Source organism: Brienomyrus brachyistius, unplaced genomic scaffold (genome assembly GCF_023856365.1).
Source record: "Brienomyrus brachyistius isolate T26 unplaced genomic scaffold, BBRACH_0.4 scaffold123, whole genome shotgun sequence".
In the NCBI taxonomy this organism is placed as follows: Eukaryota; Metazoa; Chordata; class Actinopteri; order Osteoglossiformes; family Mormyridae; genus Brienomyrus; species Brienomyrus brachyistius.
In genome coordinates this window covers 140342-151723 of record NW_026042398.1, presented here as the reverse complement: position 1 = coordinate 151723, position 11382 = coordinate 140342, and the positions used below count along the sequence as shown (strand labels likewise).

General features: G+C 49.1%; 1 long non-coding RNA gene across 1 annotated transcript; it reads left to right on the top strand.

Annotated features, from left to right (window-relative positions):
- The first annotated feature begins 5091 nt into the window (after window positions 1-5091).
- LOC125727875 (uncharacterized) lies at window positions 5092-10408 on the top strand. The gene is made up of 3 exons (XR_007388874.1): window positions 5092-5194; window positions 9277-9521; window positions 10284-10408. It is a non-coding gene; the product is annotated as an uncharacterized LOC125727875 (long non-coding RNA).
- Window positions 10409-11382: the final 974 nt, after the last annotated feature.

The following is an 11382-nucleotide window of genomic DNA, read 5'->3' as shown; positions in this document are numbered from 1 at the left end:
CAAAAAAAGAGTGTCAATGACTTTTTTCATTTGTTTTGGTCGATCTGTGTCTCTGTGGACAGGACAATAGCAAAAGCTCAAATAAAGAACGACATAGAAAATACCGAGTGGTTCGGAACACTCGTAAATCTACAAACGAGATAACGAAATACTTTAGTTACGAAGGGCTTGGGGAAACGCGTGCTAATTAACGATCGATCTTATATACTATAGGTAACGAACTACTTAGCTTTACGAAGCTTTCGGGAATGTCCACCACTGGATGGTAGAAAAAAAAATCTTGGTCTGAATTTGTAGCTTCTAGACCTGAACTTCCGAATACTGTCAGCCAGCATTATCCGTCTTCCAAGCATGGCACATGAGGCAGGTCACACCCTGGACGTGACGCCAGGCAATTTAGAGCTGCCATTTAGCCTAAATGCATGTCTTTGGACTGTGGGACAACCTGCGCACAGGATGGATGCCATATGCATGCGTGAAACAGCATGTTCGCAGGCATTTACTAAATGCCCAGTTTTAGTTCGTTTAAAATCTGCCTCCTTTTGTGAAGTCTTCGAAGCTCCTTCGTATGTCATTTTTTTCCAGTAATACTATCCTGACGCATTTTTCTGGTGTGACATGGGTCGATCGGGGAGGGTTTTTCTTTCCTCCTGTTTTCTCTTATTGACCTTTTCAAGCGAGCAGCGGTTGAGTTCTTGTATTAATCATGTGTAAGCCAGGTAATTACAAAATGTAACAGGCGCAGCCCTAGAAGGGTGATTTGATCCAGTAATCTCCTTTGTATTAAATCACCTACAGTATTAAATTACATGTGAAATGGATGGATGAAGGGAGGGATGGAGGGATGGATGGATGGATGGATGGATGGATGGATATCCAAAACTGTATGTGCTGCAGGGCTCATTGTGGACCTAAATTGTATCTGAGCTACAGGGCTCAGTTTGGACCTGAATTGTGTCTTGGCTACAGGAGTCAGTGTGAGTCTGTACTGTGTCAGAGCTACAGGTATCAATGTGGATATGAACTGTGTCTGGGCTACAGGAATCAGTGTGGGTCTGAACTGTGTCTGGGCTACAGGAATCAGTGTGGGTCTGAACTGTGTCTGGGCTACAGGAATCAGTGTGGGTCTGAACTGTGTCTGGGCTACAGGAATCAGTTTGGACCTGAATTGTGTCTGGGCTACAGGAATCAGTGTGGGTCTGAACTGTGTCTGGGCTACAGGGCTCAGTTTGGACCTGAATTGTGTCTGGGCTACAGGAATCAGTGTGGGTCTGAACTGTGCCTGGGCTACAGGAATCAGTGTGGGTCTGAACTGTGTCTGGGCTACAGGGCTCAGTTTGGACCTGAATTGTGTCTGGGCTACAGGAATCAGTGTGGGTCTGAACTGTGTCTGGGCTACAGGAATCAGTGTGGGTCTGAACTGTGTCAGAGCTACAGGTATCAATGTGGATATGAACTTTGTCTGGGCTACAGGAATCAGTGTGGGTCTGAACTGTGTCAGAGCTACAGGTATCAATGTGGATATGAACTGTGTCTGGGCTACAGGACTCATTGTGTCTTGTTCACAGGATCAAGAACCAGAGCGACAAACTCGCCTGACTGCTCGTGGTGTTTGGGGGTCCAATGTGGCAACATCTATTTAATATCCATCCATCCATCCATTATCTCCCGCTTAATCCGGAGTCGGGTCGCGGGGGCAGCAGCCTCAGCAGGGAGACCCAGACTTCCCTCTCCCCGGCCACTTCGTCTAGCTCCTCTGGGGGGACCCCGAGGCGTTCCCAGGCCAGCTGAGAGACATAGTCTCTCCAGCGTGTCCTGGGTCTTCCCCGGGGCCTCCTCCCAGTGGGACATGCCCGGAATACCTCCCCAGGGAGGCGTCCCGGAGGCATCCTGATCAGATGCCCGAGCCACCTCATCTGGCTCCTCTCGATGCGGAGGAGCAGCGGCTCTACTCTGAGTCCCTCCCGAATGACTGAGCTCCTCACCCTATCTCTAAGGGAGAGCCCAGCCACCCTGCGGAGGAAACTCATTTCGGCCGCTTGTACCCGCGATCTCGTTCTTTCGGTCACTACCCAAAGCTCATGACCATAGGTGAGGGTAGGAACGTAGATCGACTGGTAAATCGAGAGCTTCGCCTTTTGGCTCAGCTCTCTCTTCACCATGACAGACCGATGCAGCGCCCGCATGACTGCTGACACCGCACCGATCCGCCTGTCGACCTCCCGCTCCATCGTTCCCCCACTCGTGAACAAGATCCCGAGATACTTAAACTCCTCCACTTGGGGGAGGACCCCATCCCCAACCCGGAGAGAGCACTCTACCCTTTTCCGGCTGAGAACCATGGTCTCGGATTTGGAGGTGCTGATTCTCATCCCAGCCGCTTCGCACTCGGCTGCGAACTGCTCCAGTGAGAGCTGAAGGTCACAGCTCGATGAGGCCAACAGAACCACATCATCTGCAAAAAGCAGAGACCTAATCCTGAGGTCACCGAACCGGACGCCCTCAACGCCCTGGCTGCGCCTAGAAATTCTGTCCATAAAAACTATGAACAGAATCGGTGACAAAGGGCAGCCCTGACGGAGTCCAACCCTCACCGGAAACGAGTCCGACTTATTGCCGCCCATGCGGACCAAACTCTGGCACCGGTCATACAGGGACCGAACCGCCCTTAAAAGGGAGCCCGGTACCCCATACTCCCGGAGCACTCCCCACAGGACCCCACGAGGGACACGGTCGAATGCCTTTTCCAAGTCCACAAAACACATGTAGACTGGTCGGGCAAACTCCCATGAACCCTCCAGAACCCTGCTGAGAGTATAGAGCTGGTCCACTGTTCCACGGCCAGGGCGAAAACCACACTGCTCCTCCTGAATCCGAGGTTCGACAATCCGGTGGACCCTCCTTTCCAGGACCCCCGAATAGACCTTACCAGGGAGGCTGAGGAGTGTGATCCCCCTGTAGTTGGAGCACACCCTCCGGTCCCCCTTCTTAAAGAGGGGGACCACCACCCCGGTCTGCCAGTCCAGAGGTACTGCCCCCGATGTCCACGCGATGCTGCAGATGCGTGTCAACCAGGACAGCCCCGCAGCATCCAGAGCCTTGAGGAACTCTGGGCGAATCTCGTCCACCCCCGGGGCCCGGCCACCGAGGAGCTTTTTGACCACCTCAGCGACCTCCACCCCCGAGATAGGCGAGTCCACCCCCAAGTCCCCACACTCTGCTTCCATATTGGAAGGCGTGTCGGTGGGATTGAGGAGGTCTTCGAAGTACTCCCTCCACCGACCCAAAACGTCCCGAGCTGAGGTCAGCAGTGCACCATCCCCACCATAAATAGTGTCGATGCTGCACCGCTTTCCCGCCCGGAGCCGCCGGATGGTGGACCAGAATCTCCTCGAAGCCGTCCGGAAGTCGTTCTCCATGGCTTCACCAAACTCCTTCCACACCCGAGTTTTTGCCTCAGCGACTGCCAAAGCCGCATTCCGCTTGGCCTGCTGGTAGCCGTCAGCTGCGTCTGGAGTCCCACAGGCCAGAAAGGCCCGATAAGACTCCTTCTTCAGCTTGACGGCATCCCTTACCACCGGTGTCCACCAGCGGGTTCGGGGATTACCGCCGCGACAGGCACCGACCACCTTGCGGCCGCAGCTCCGGTCAGCCGCCTCCACAATGGAGGCACGGAACATGGCCCATTCGGACTCAATGTCCCCCGCCTCCCCCGGGATATGGGAGAAGTTCTGCTGGAGGTAGGAGTTGAAACTCTCCCTGACAGGGGATTCCGCCAGACGTTCCCAGCAGACCCTCACTATACGCTTGGGCCTGCCAGGCCTGGCCGGCTTCCTCCCCCACCAGCGGAGCCAACCCACCACCAGGTAGTGATCGGTTGACAGCTCCGCCCCTCTCTTCACCCGAGTGTCCAAAACATGCGGCCGCAAGTCCGACGACACGACTACAAAGTCGATCATCGAACTGCGGCCTAAGGTGTCCTGGTGCCAAGTGCACATATGGACACCCTTATGCTTGAACATGGTGTTCATTATGGACAGTCCGTGACGAGCACAGAAGTCCAATAACAAAACACCGCTCGGGTTCAGATCGGGGGGGCCGTTCCTCCCAATCACGCCCCTCCAGGTCTCACTGTCGCTGCCCACGTGAGCATTGAAGTCCCCCAGCAGAACAAGGGAGTCCCCAGGAGGAGCGCTCTCCAACACCCCTTCCAAGGACTCCAAAAAGGGTGGGTATTCCGAACTGCTGTTTGGCGCATAAGCGCAAACAACAGTCAGGACCCGTCCCCCCACCCGAAGGCGGAGGGAGGCTACCCTCTCGTCCACCGCGGTAAACCCCAATGTACAGGCGCCCAGCCTGGGGGCAATAAGTATGCCCACGCCCGCTCGGCGCCTCTCCCCGCGGGCAACTCCAGAGTGGAAAAGGGTCCAACCCCCCTCAAGGAGACTGGTTCCAGAGCCCAAGCCGTGCGTCGAGGTGAGTCCGACTATATCTAGCCGGAACTTCACAACCTCGCGCACCAGCTCAGGCTCTTTCCCCATCAGAGAGGTGACATTCCATGTCCCTAGAGCTAGCTTCTGCAGCCGAGGATCGGACCGCCAAGGTCCCCGCCTTTGGCCGCCGCCCAGATCACCTCGCACCCGACCCCTATGGCCCCTCCCATGGGTGGTGAGCCCATTGGAGGGGGGACCCACGTGCCTTGTTCGGGCTGCGCCCGACCAGGCCCCATGGGTGTAGGCCTGGCCGCCAGGCGCTCGCCATCGAGCCCCACCCCCAGGCCTGGCTCCAGGGGGGGGCCCCGGTGACCCGCGTCCGGGCAAGGGAAACCGTGAATCCAAGATTTTTCTCATCATAAGGGGTTTTTGAGCCGTACTTCGTCTGGTTCCTCACCCAGGACCTTTTTGCCTTGGGTGACCCTACCAGGGGCATAAAGCCCCAGACAACATAGCTCCTGGGATCATTGTAACACGCAAACCCCTCCACCACGATAAGGTGTCGGCTCCAGGAGGGGCATCTATTTAATACTTTTACATGTATTCTTTTAAAGCAACTTTGTGTTATATGAAGATCAAAAATTTGTAAAAGCATCTATTTAATACTTTTACAAATTTTTGATCTTCATATAACACAAAGTTGCTTTAAAAGAATACATTTATAAGCTGTGAACAACATACTTGACAAAAGTGTCCACCTGGTAAGTACATAAAAATAACAAAAACACAGTGAGAGCTAGGTCTATTCACAAACAGGTGTCCGCTGTAGCCAATCAGAGCTCACCAGAGGAACACAGTTCCAGTGGCAGCCAACTGCATGTCACCGGTGAGCACCAGTGGGATCCTGAATCATTGGCCACAAAGGGCCAACTACGATGCTGGGAGAGCTTTCGGGGATCCTCTGAGTACCTGTGTTGCGGCTGGGGAGGACGAGGTTAATTACCTTGCTCGGTCTCGTCAGTGTGCCCCTGACTGCGAATCGCCAGGAGCTCAGGAAGCTGGATGTGCCCATTAGGCCTGCATGGTGTCCCACGGCTGCAGAGAGTGACAGGACATACGCAGGAAACATTTATTAGCAAAGAGGAGCATTGCTTGGAGCGAAATATACCATGTGAACCTACAATCACTGTTAATGCATCTTCAAACTGGTTATTCAGTACGTGGCCACAAGTGTCTTGAACTTGAACTTGAAGTGGGACTGGAGTCTCCCTCTGCCTCTGTACTCTTTGTTTCACCTGGAGTGGATTCCAGTGCATTGCCGGCCTTAGGCTTGTACACATAGAGACTGTGGACCGCAGGAGGACGGTCGAGTGGCTGATGGGATACTGCACACTGGGGAAGAAGATGCGCAGCCATGGAGTAGAACTGGGATTGAAGCCCTCAGCTCAGCTACTAAAATAAAAATGGGAAACTGATTGCAATACATTGCTCAAGGGGAAAAAAAGACACAATATTGGCAATGACCAATGCTTCCAGAAGAGGGCAGCAAAGTCTAATGTGAAAGCAAGAGCCACTCAGGAGGAAAAAAAGGCAAACATGAAGAAAAAAAAAACCTCAATCCTGACTGGTCATGCTGCCCTAGCAGCTCACATTCAAGCTGGGAATTTGCATGAGTACAGCAGGACAAACGTTGAGACGTAGGACAATGCTCGCATTTCACATTTTGCACATTCAGCTGACTCTCCCCCCACCAATTGCCCAGAACAAGGACAGCAGCCCAGCACTGGAGGTGGGAATCACATCAGATAACTGCAGTTTATTAGACCGGCTACAGGACTTCAGGATGGGGAGACGTGCTGTTGCAGTCTGGCGCAGCTAAGAGCGCCTGTGACCTTGAGCTTTGTGAAAACGATTATTTGAATAGCCAATGAATGGAACTTTTATGGAGAGTCTCCTTGATGAGTGGTACATGCCAAATAATGAATTACGTGTTAGTGGTTTATCTGATGTTATTTCCCCGTTTGCTCTCACCATCACGGACTTGCTCTGCCTCAGTGGCTGTCATTTGTCCCCTGGTGGCTGTGACTCCTTGCTGCTTCTCAGGAAGCCCCTACGTCCTTGAAGGTTCGGGGATTTCCCTTTTGCAGTGAGGAATGATGGGAGTCACCGTGCTCCAAAAGTCAGACCTCATTTCGGGATGCATCCTTAAAGTAACACTCTCTGTAAGTAAATGACACGTTTTTACACGTCACTTTACCCTATGAAGGTTGATATAAGCTACCTCTGATGACAAAAACCAAATTAATAATTACACCAGGCAAAAGTACTGGAGCCAAGGTTGCAAGTGACATATGAAAATATCAGAAATATTTTTTACATTGTAAAGGCAAAAGAAAAAATAAACAAAACCCAGGGGACATTATATCTACATCTGGGGCTTGACTTACTTCCTCCCCTAGTCTTCTGTGATCGTCTTGATCATGACGTTAGAGTCTTTCAAGCTCATGAACTATATGGCTCGTGGGTCAAGGAATCGGTTATGAAACACACAGTACAACTGGGTGATTCTGCATCTCTTCACTCATGAAAAAGATGTGGAGGAAAATCATCACATCACCCTAAAACTACGGTGAAACTCTGTCAGGTGCCACTCTGCCCCTCCAGGTGTGCACAGGTAGAACAAAGACCCTTACGTATTAAATATTTTAGCCAAAATAAACATGTAATGCACCAAAAAATACCACATCTAACTATTTTAACCTTTCTTTAAGGCTCCAAAAGAATGACGTCTAGACATCCGGTAAAAGGGAATAGCACGTCCAATTTTAGAACTCCCATGAAATTTTCCTTGCTGGGCAGGAAAGTGGACCAACATTCAGCTGAGAGTAGCTCATAAATTCTTATGAGGTGTGATTTTTTTTTGCCAGCAACATGGGGTTCCCACTTAGGGAGGCTTCCTGATGGCTCTTGGTGAACATTTAGACCCTCTAGGTTTGAGAAAGTAAGACAGAGGACATTTGAGTCACAGGCTGACAGACCTCATGAAGGAACATAGATATGGTAACACAAACCAGCACAACCACAGAAATATGCTTCACACATCATTTGTGGAAGCAATTTCCAGTGTTCTTCTACATCCCATCTCACTGTACTTTGCGACGTAGAGACACATACACAGTATATACACTGACGAAAGCAAAGCTTGGGGTCCAACGGCAGGGTCAGCCATTTACTCGTTAAGGTCCAACACAGACATCATTGTTCTGCAGAGAACCTTCCAATCATTGGCACAGAGCCCTAACCCACATACACCATCTCCTCTAAAATGCTCCAGGCACCGCTGGGATTCAAACCCAGAATCTCCTGTTTACGAGACAGGCGATTTAACCAAGGAAGCCATGGCGCCTCCAGGAACAAGCGCAGGAAATAAACTAAACAAAGGAACAAGCACCCTGCTAGACGCACGGCTGGCACTGAAGCTGAACCCAGAACAGCATCTGTTAAACTGCTGCTTTGTGGCAGGTAACACTGACACGTGAGACCAGATTGCTGGGACATGCCACTACCTCACAGCCCTAGTTAAATATTTTACTTTCCCAGTCTGGCGACAATGGACAAAATGTAACAGAGTTATCAACAGGGACATCCACTTCCATGAGATGATACATTCAGCCTGAGATCCACCCATTTTATTGATATTGTCTAATTTCCATGTTCAATAAAGCAATTAATACAATTTACTGAAGGAAAAAGTGCAGCCATTTTTAGCATGAGCTTATTTCATCTCTCTGCTCGCCTCCATTACTCATCCCTAAAAGCCAAAATGTCCCTTAATGTAGTATTTAATCCAAGGGCTTCAGCCAAAGCACAACTGTATGTGTGGCAATGGTGCAAATGACCTTGTATAAAAAGCTTTTGCCAGGCTTTTTATGAATAAAATTACAAATAAACAGTGAAAACTAACATGGCTCTCTCCTCAAATGCCAAATTCTGTTAGCTTTTATTCAGCTATGAGAAAGACATTTCCTTTTCCTCCAGATCCTTCATGGCCAATGGCATCAGGATATTGATATATATATATGGGATCCCTGGCCAGATGCCAGGCAGCCAATGGGCAGCCTAAAGCATATCTGCAGCCCCCTGATTGGTGGTCGGCTGGACCAGTAACACTGTAGCAACTGTGACCCCATAAGGAAATATGCTGGCCCAGGTACTTGATCTCCGCCCAGTCACAATAATTGATCGATCATATGTTGGGAGGTTGGGTGGTTGACTCTTGTTAATTCTTATCTTTAGTGACTGTGATTTTTAAGGAACAACGTGGGGGAAAAAAGCAGAATGGCAGGTGTCCAAAGATGGCCACCACAACCAGGGCATCTGGGCCAAAGAGAAGCAGAGCTGCCCAGAGCGGATGTAATTTATGAGGCCCAAGAGACACCCGGCATTTCTGCAGACTCAGGCGCCTCGTGCGTCTGACATCATGCCACCCAGGGTTTGGGTCAGGCTGCCGTGAAGAATGCGTCAGCGCGGAATCTTCCGGAGCACCTTCAGAGGCCGAGAGCACGCTTCTCGGCGCAGAGCCAGCCAGATCACGATCCTCGCCATTTTCACGGTGACACCATTTAGCGTGAAAATGGAAAGGGAGAGAAAAAATTCCAAAGGCGGCTGGTGGTTGCTAGGCGACCCAAGCTCGCCTACAATGACGATGATGATGGAAGATGTTGGAGGACTGGGACATTTTCTGTTTGTGTGTGTGTGTGTGTGTGTGTGTGTGTGTGTGTGTGTGTGTGCCTGCAAAGATATTAGTGTGATAATATTTGCGTTTTCTTTTCAAATCTGTCAGGACAAAATGTATGGCTCCCCCACAGAACTGGACCCATACTCCAACTGAACCGTAACCCTCTTCCCCCAGGCCTGGCCCTGAGACCAGTCAGGAATGCTGGTTTTGGTACAGCTCTGTTTCATTACCATAACTGGGTTTAAGGGTCTCTAATGGCAGGAGGGAGAACTTTTAACCCTGTCCTTCATCAAGGAGAATGCGGCTCTGACATGGTGGACTTGCAGATACATGTCTTGATCAGATAAAGGGTGAGTCCTACACTGATTATTTACAGAGGAAAGAAATAATTAATCCCGCATGCCACGTAAAGGGAATTCCTTCTTGAAAGCAAGAGAAATCCTACTGGTCAAGAATAACAATAGAATTTTCAGACAGACCCAACACTGAATCAGCCTGAGCTTCAATACAAAACTGGTTGAGGAAGAGGTGAGGGCATGAAAGTGTGGGACAAGGTACAGATTCTGCACAGCACCCACTCCTGTGGCTCTTCAACAGGGCTCTCAGCGATTGGCCTTTTCTATCCACCTGACCTCCTCAGAGGTTTCATGGTCACAACCAAAGTGATCCCAGTCAACGCTGGCAAATTTATGGTATAGCGGAACAGAATCGGGAAATATGCCACGGGCCATAATCAATCTTTTATTATTTCTATGGCAAAAAAATCTAGGGTACTTTCCTCATAAAAGATAGTAACAGCAACCAGTGTGAATATCTTTTATTTGACTACAAAGCATTTGCAGACCCGGAGGCCGGCTGGGGCTGCATTATTCTCTGGAGACAGCCTTGTTATTCTGCTTCTTTATTTAGCTTTTGAATGGCTCACCTTGTGTAGGACAATGTAGATTACTGTTACCAATAATGCTTACCATATTTAATTTAATCCACATTGACCGCCGTGCCGCACTGTCCACACCGATCACCCTGATTGTAAATCCACACTGACCATACTGATCACCCTGACTGCATCTTTAAATTGCTTCACACTGATCATATCTTCTCATTGACCGCAGCGACTGCAGCTCCATGCTGCCACTTTCAACATGGGAGACAGTCAGGTTGACTGTGCCCTCCACCCAATCGGATGGCGCATCCTGTGACCTACCAGTCTGACAAGCGTCCTCATTCTGCAGGCAAGTCAGCGGCTCTCAGGGGCAGCAGTGTCAGGTTCCGTCACAGCTGACCATAAATGGCACCGCGGCTCCGCCCACCTGACAGGCCGCCATCCTGTCCCGACTGAGAATAGTGCCACTCTTACTTTGCACACCGCTACCATGCATCCATCACGCATTATACATGGAGCTAAAGCCACACTGATGCAGAGCAATTAAATGCTTTTATTATTATTATTATTATGCGAAAAAATATGCTTTGTTTATGGGATTTTTCTTGCCTAAAGATCCACATTAACCAATTGCATAAAAATACAGAAACAATGAATTTCTTAAAAGAATAAAATCCTCTAACGTCTAAATCAAAACAAAACAATTATCAGGAAATATATTTACATGGCACATAAAAAGAATAACAAAATATACTACAAAGATATGAACAGAAAGAAATTCACTAAAAATTTTTTTTGCTCAAACCAAAAACAGTACAGACTTATTGCTACAATGCAGCAAGGTGAACTATTTCTTACCATATGAAGTAAAGTAGAGCAATGAAATACTTCAAGTTGTGTGGTCTTCAATCACTGTACACTTTTAGAATAACAGGAAGTGACATCACCTCGACTTCAAGGAATTTCCTGTCATCCTCATTCACATTACCTCAGGTTTGAGTGACAGCTCCGCTGTTCAGTGTATAAAAGCCAGGCATTGTATGTAGAAGGAAAAAGATGACAATTCCACCAGGCTCATCCACATTCTGTGTGTAAATACCACGCTTTTTTTTCCAGCTGAATTTTTAATTCACTTGGTCAGACTGCAGTTCACTGAATTCGTATTCTGACATTCATAAACCTTTTTTTAAAATATATTTTAAGATGTCAGTTTTTGGATATTTAATCAAAGTGCCAATTTGTGATCATTATCATTACAGTATTATATAGATTTCATGGTCCTTATACAATTAAGCTTCATATTGTTTAAGGTCAGCAAAGCAGTCAAA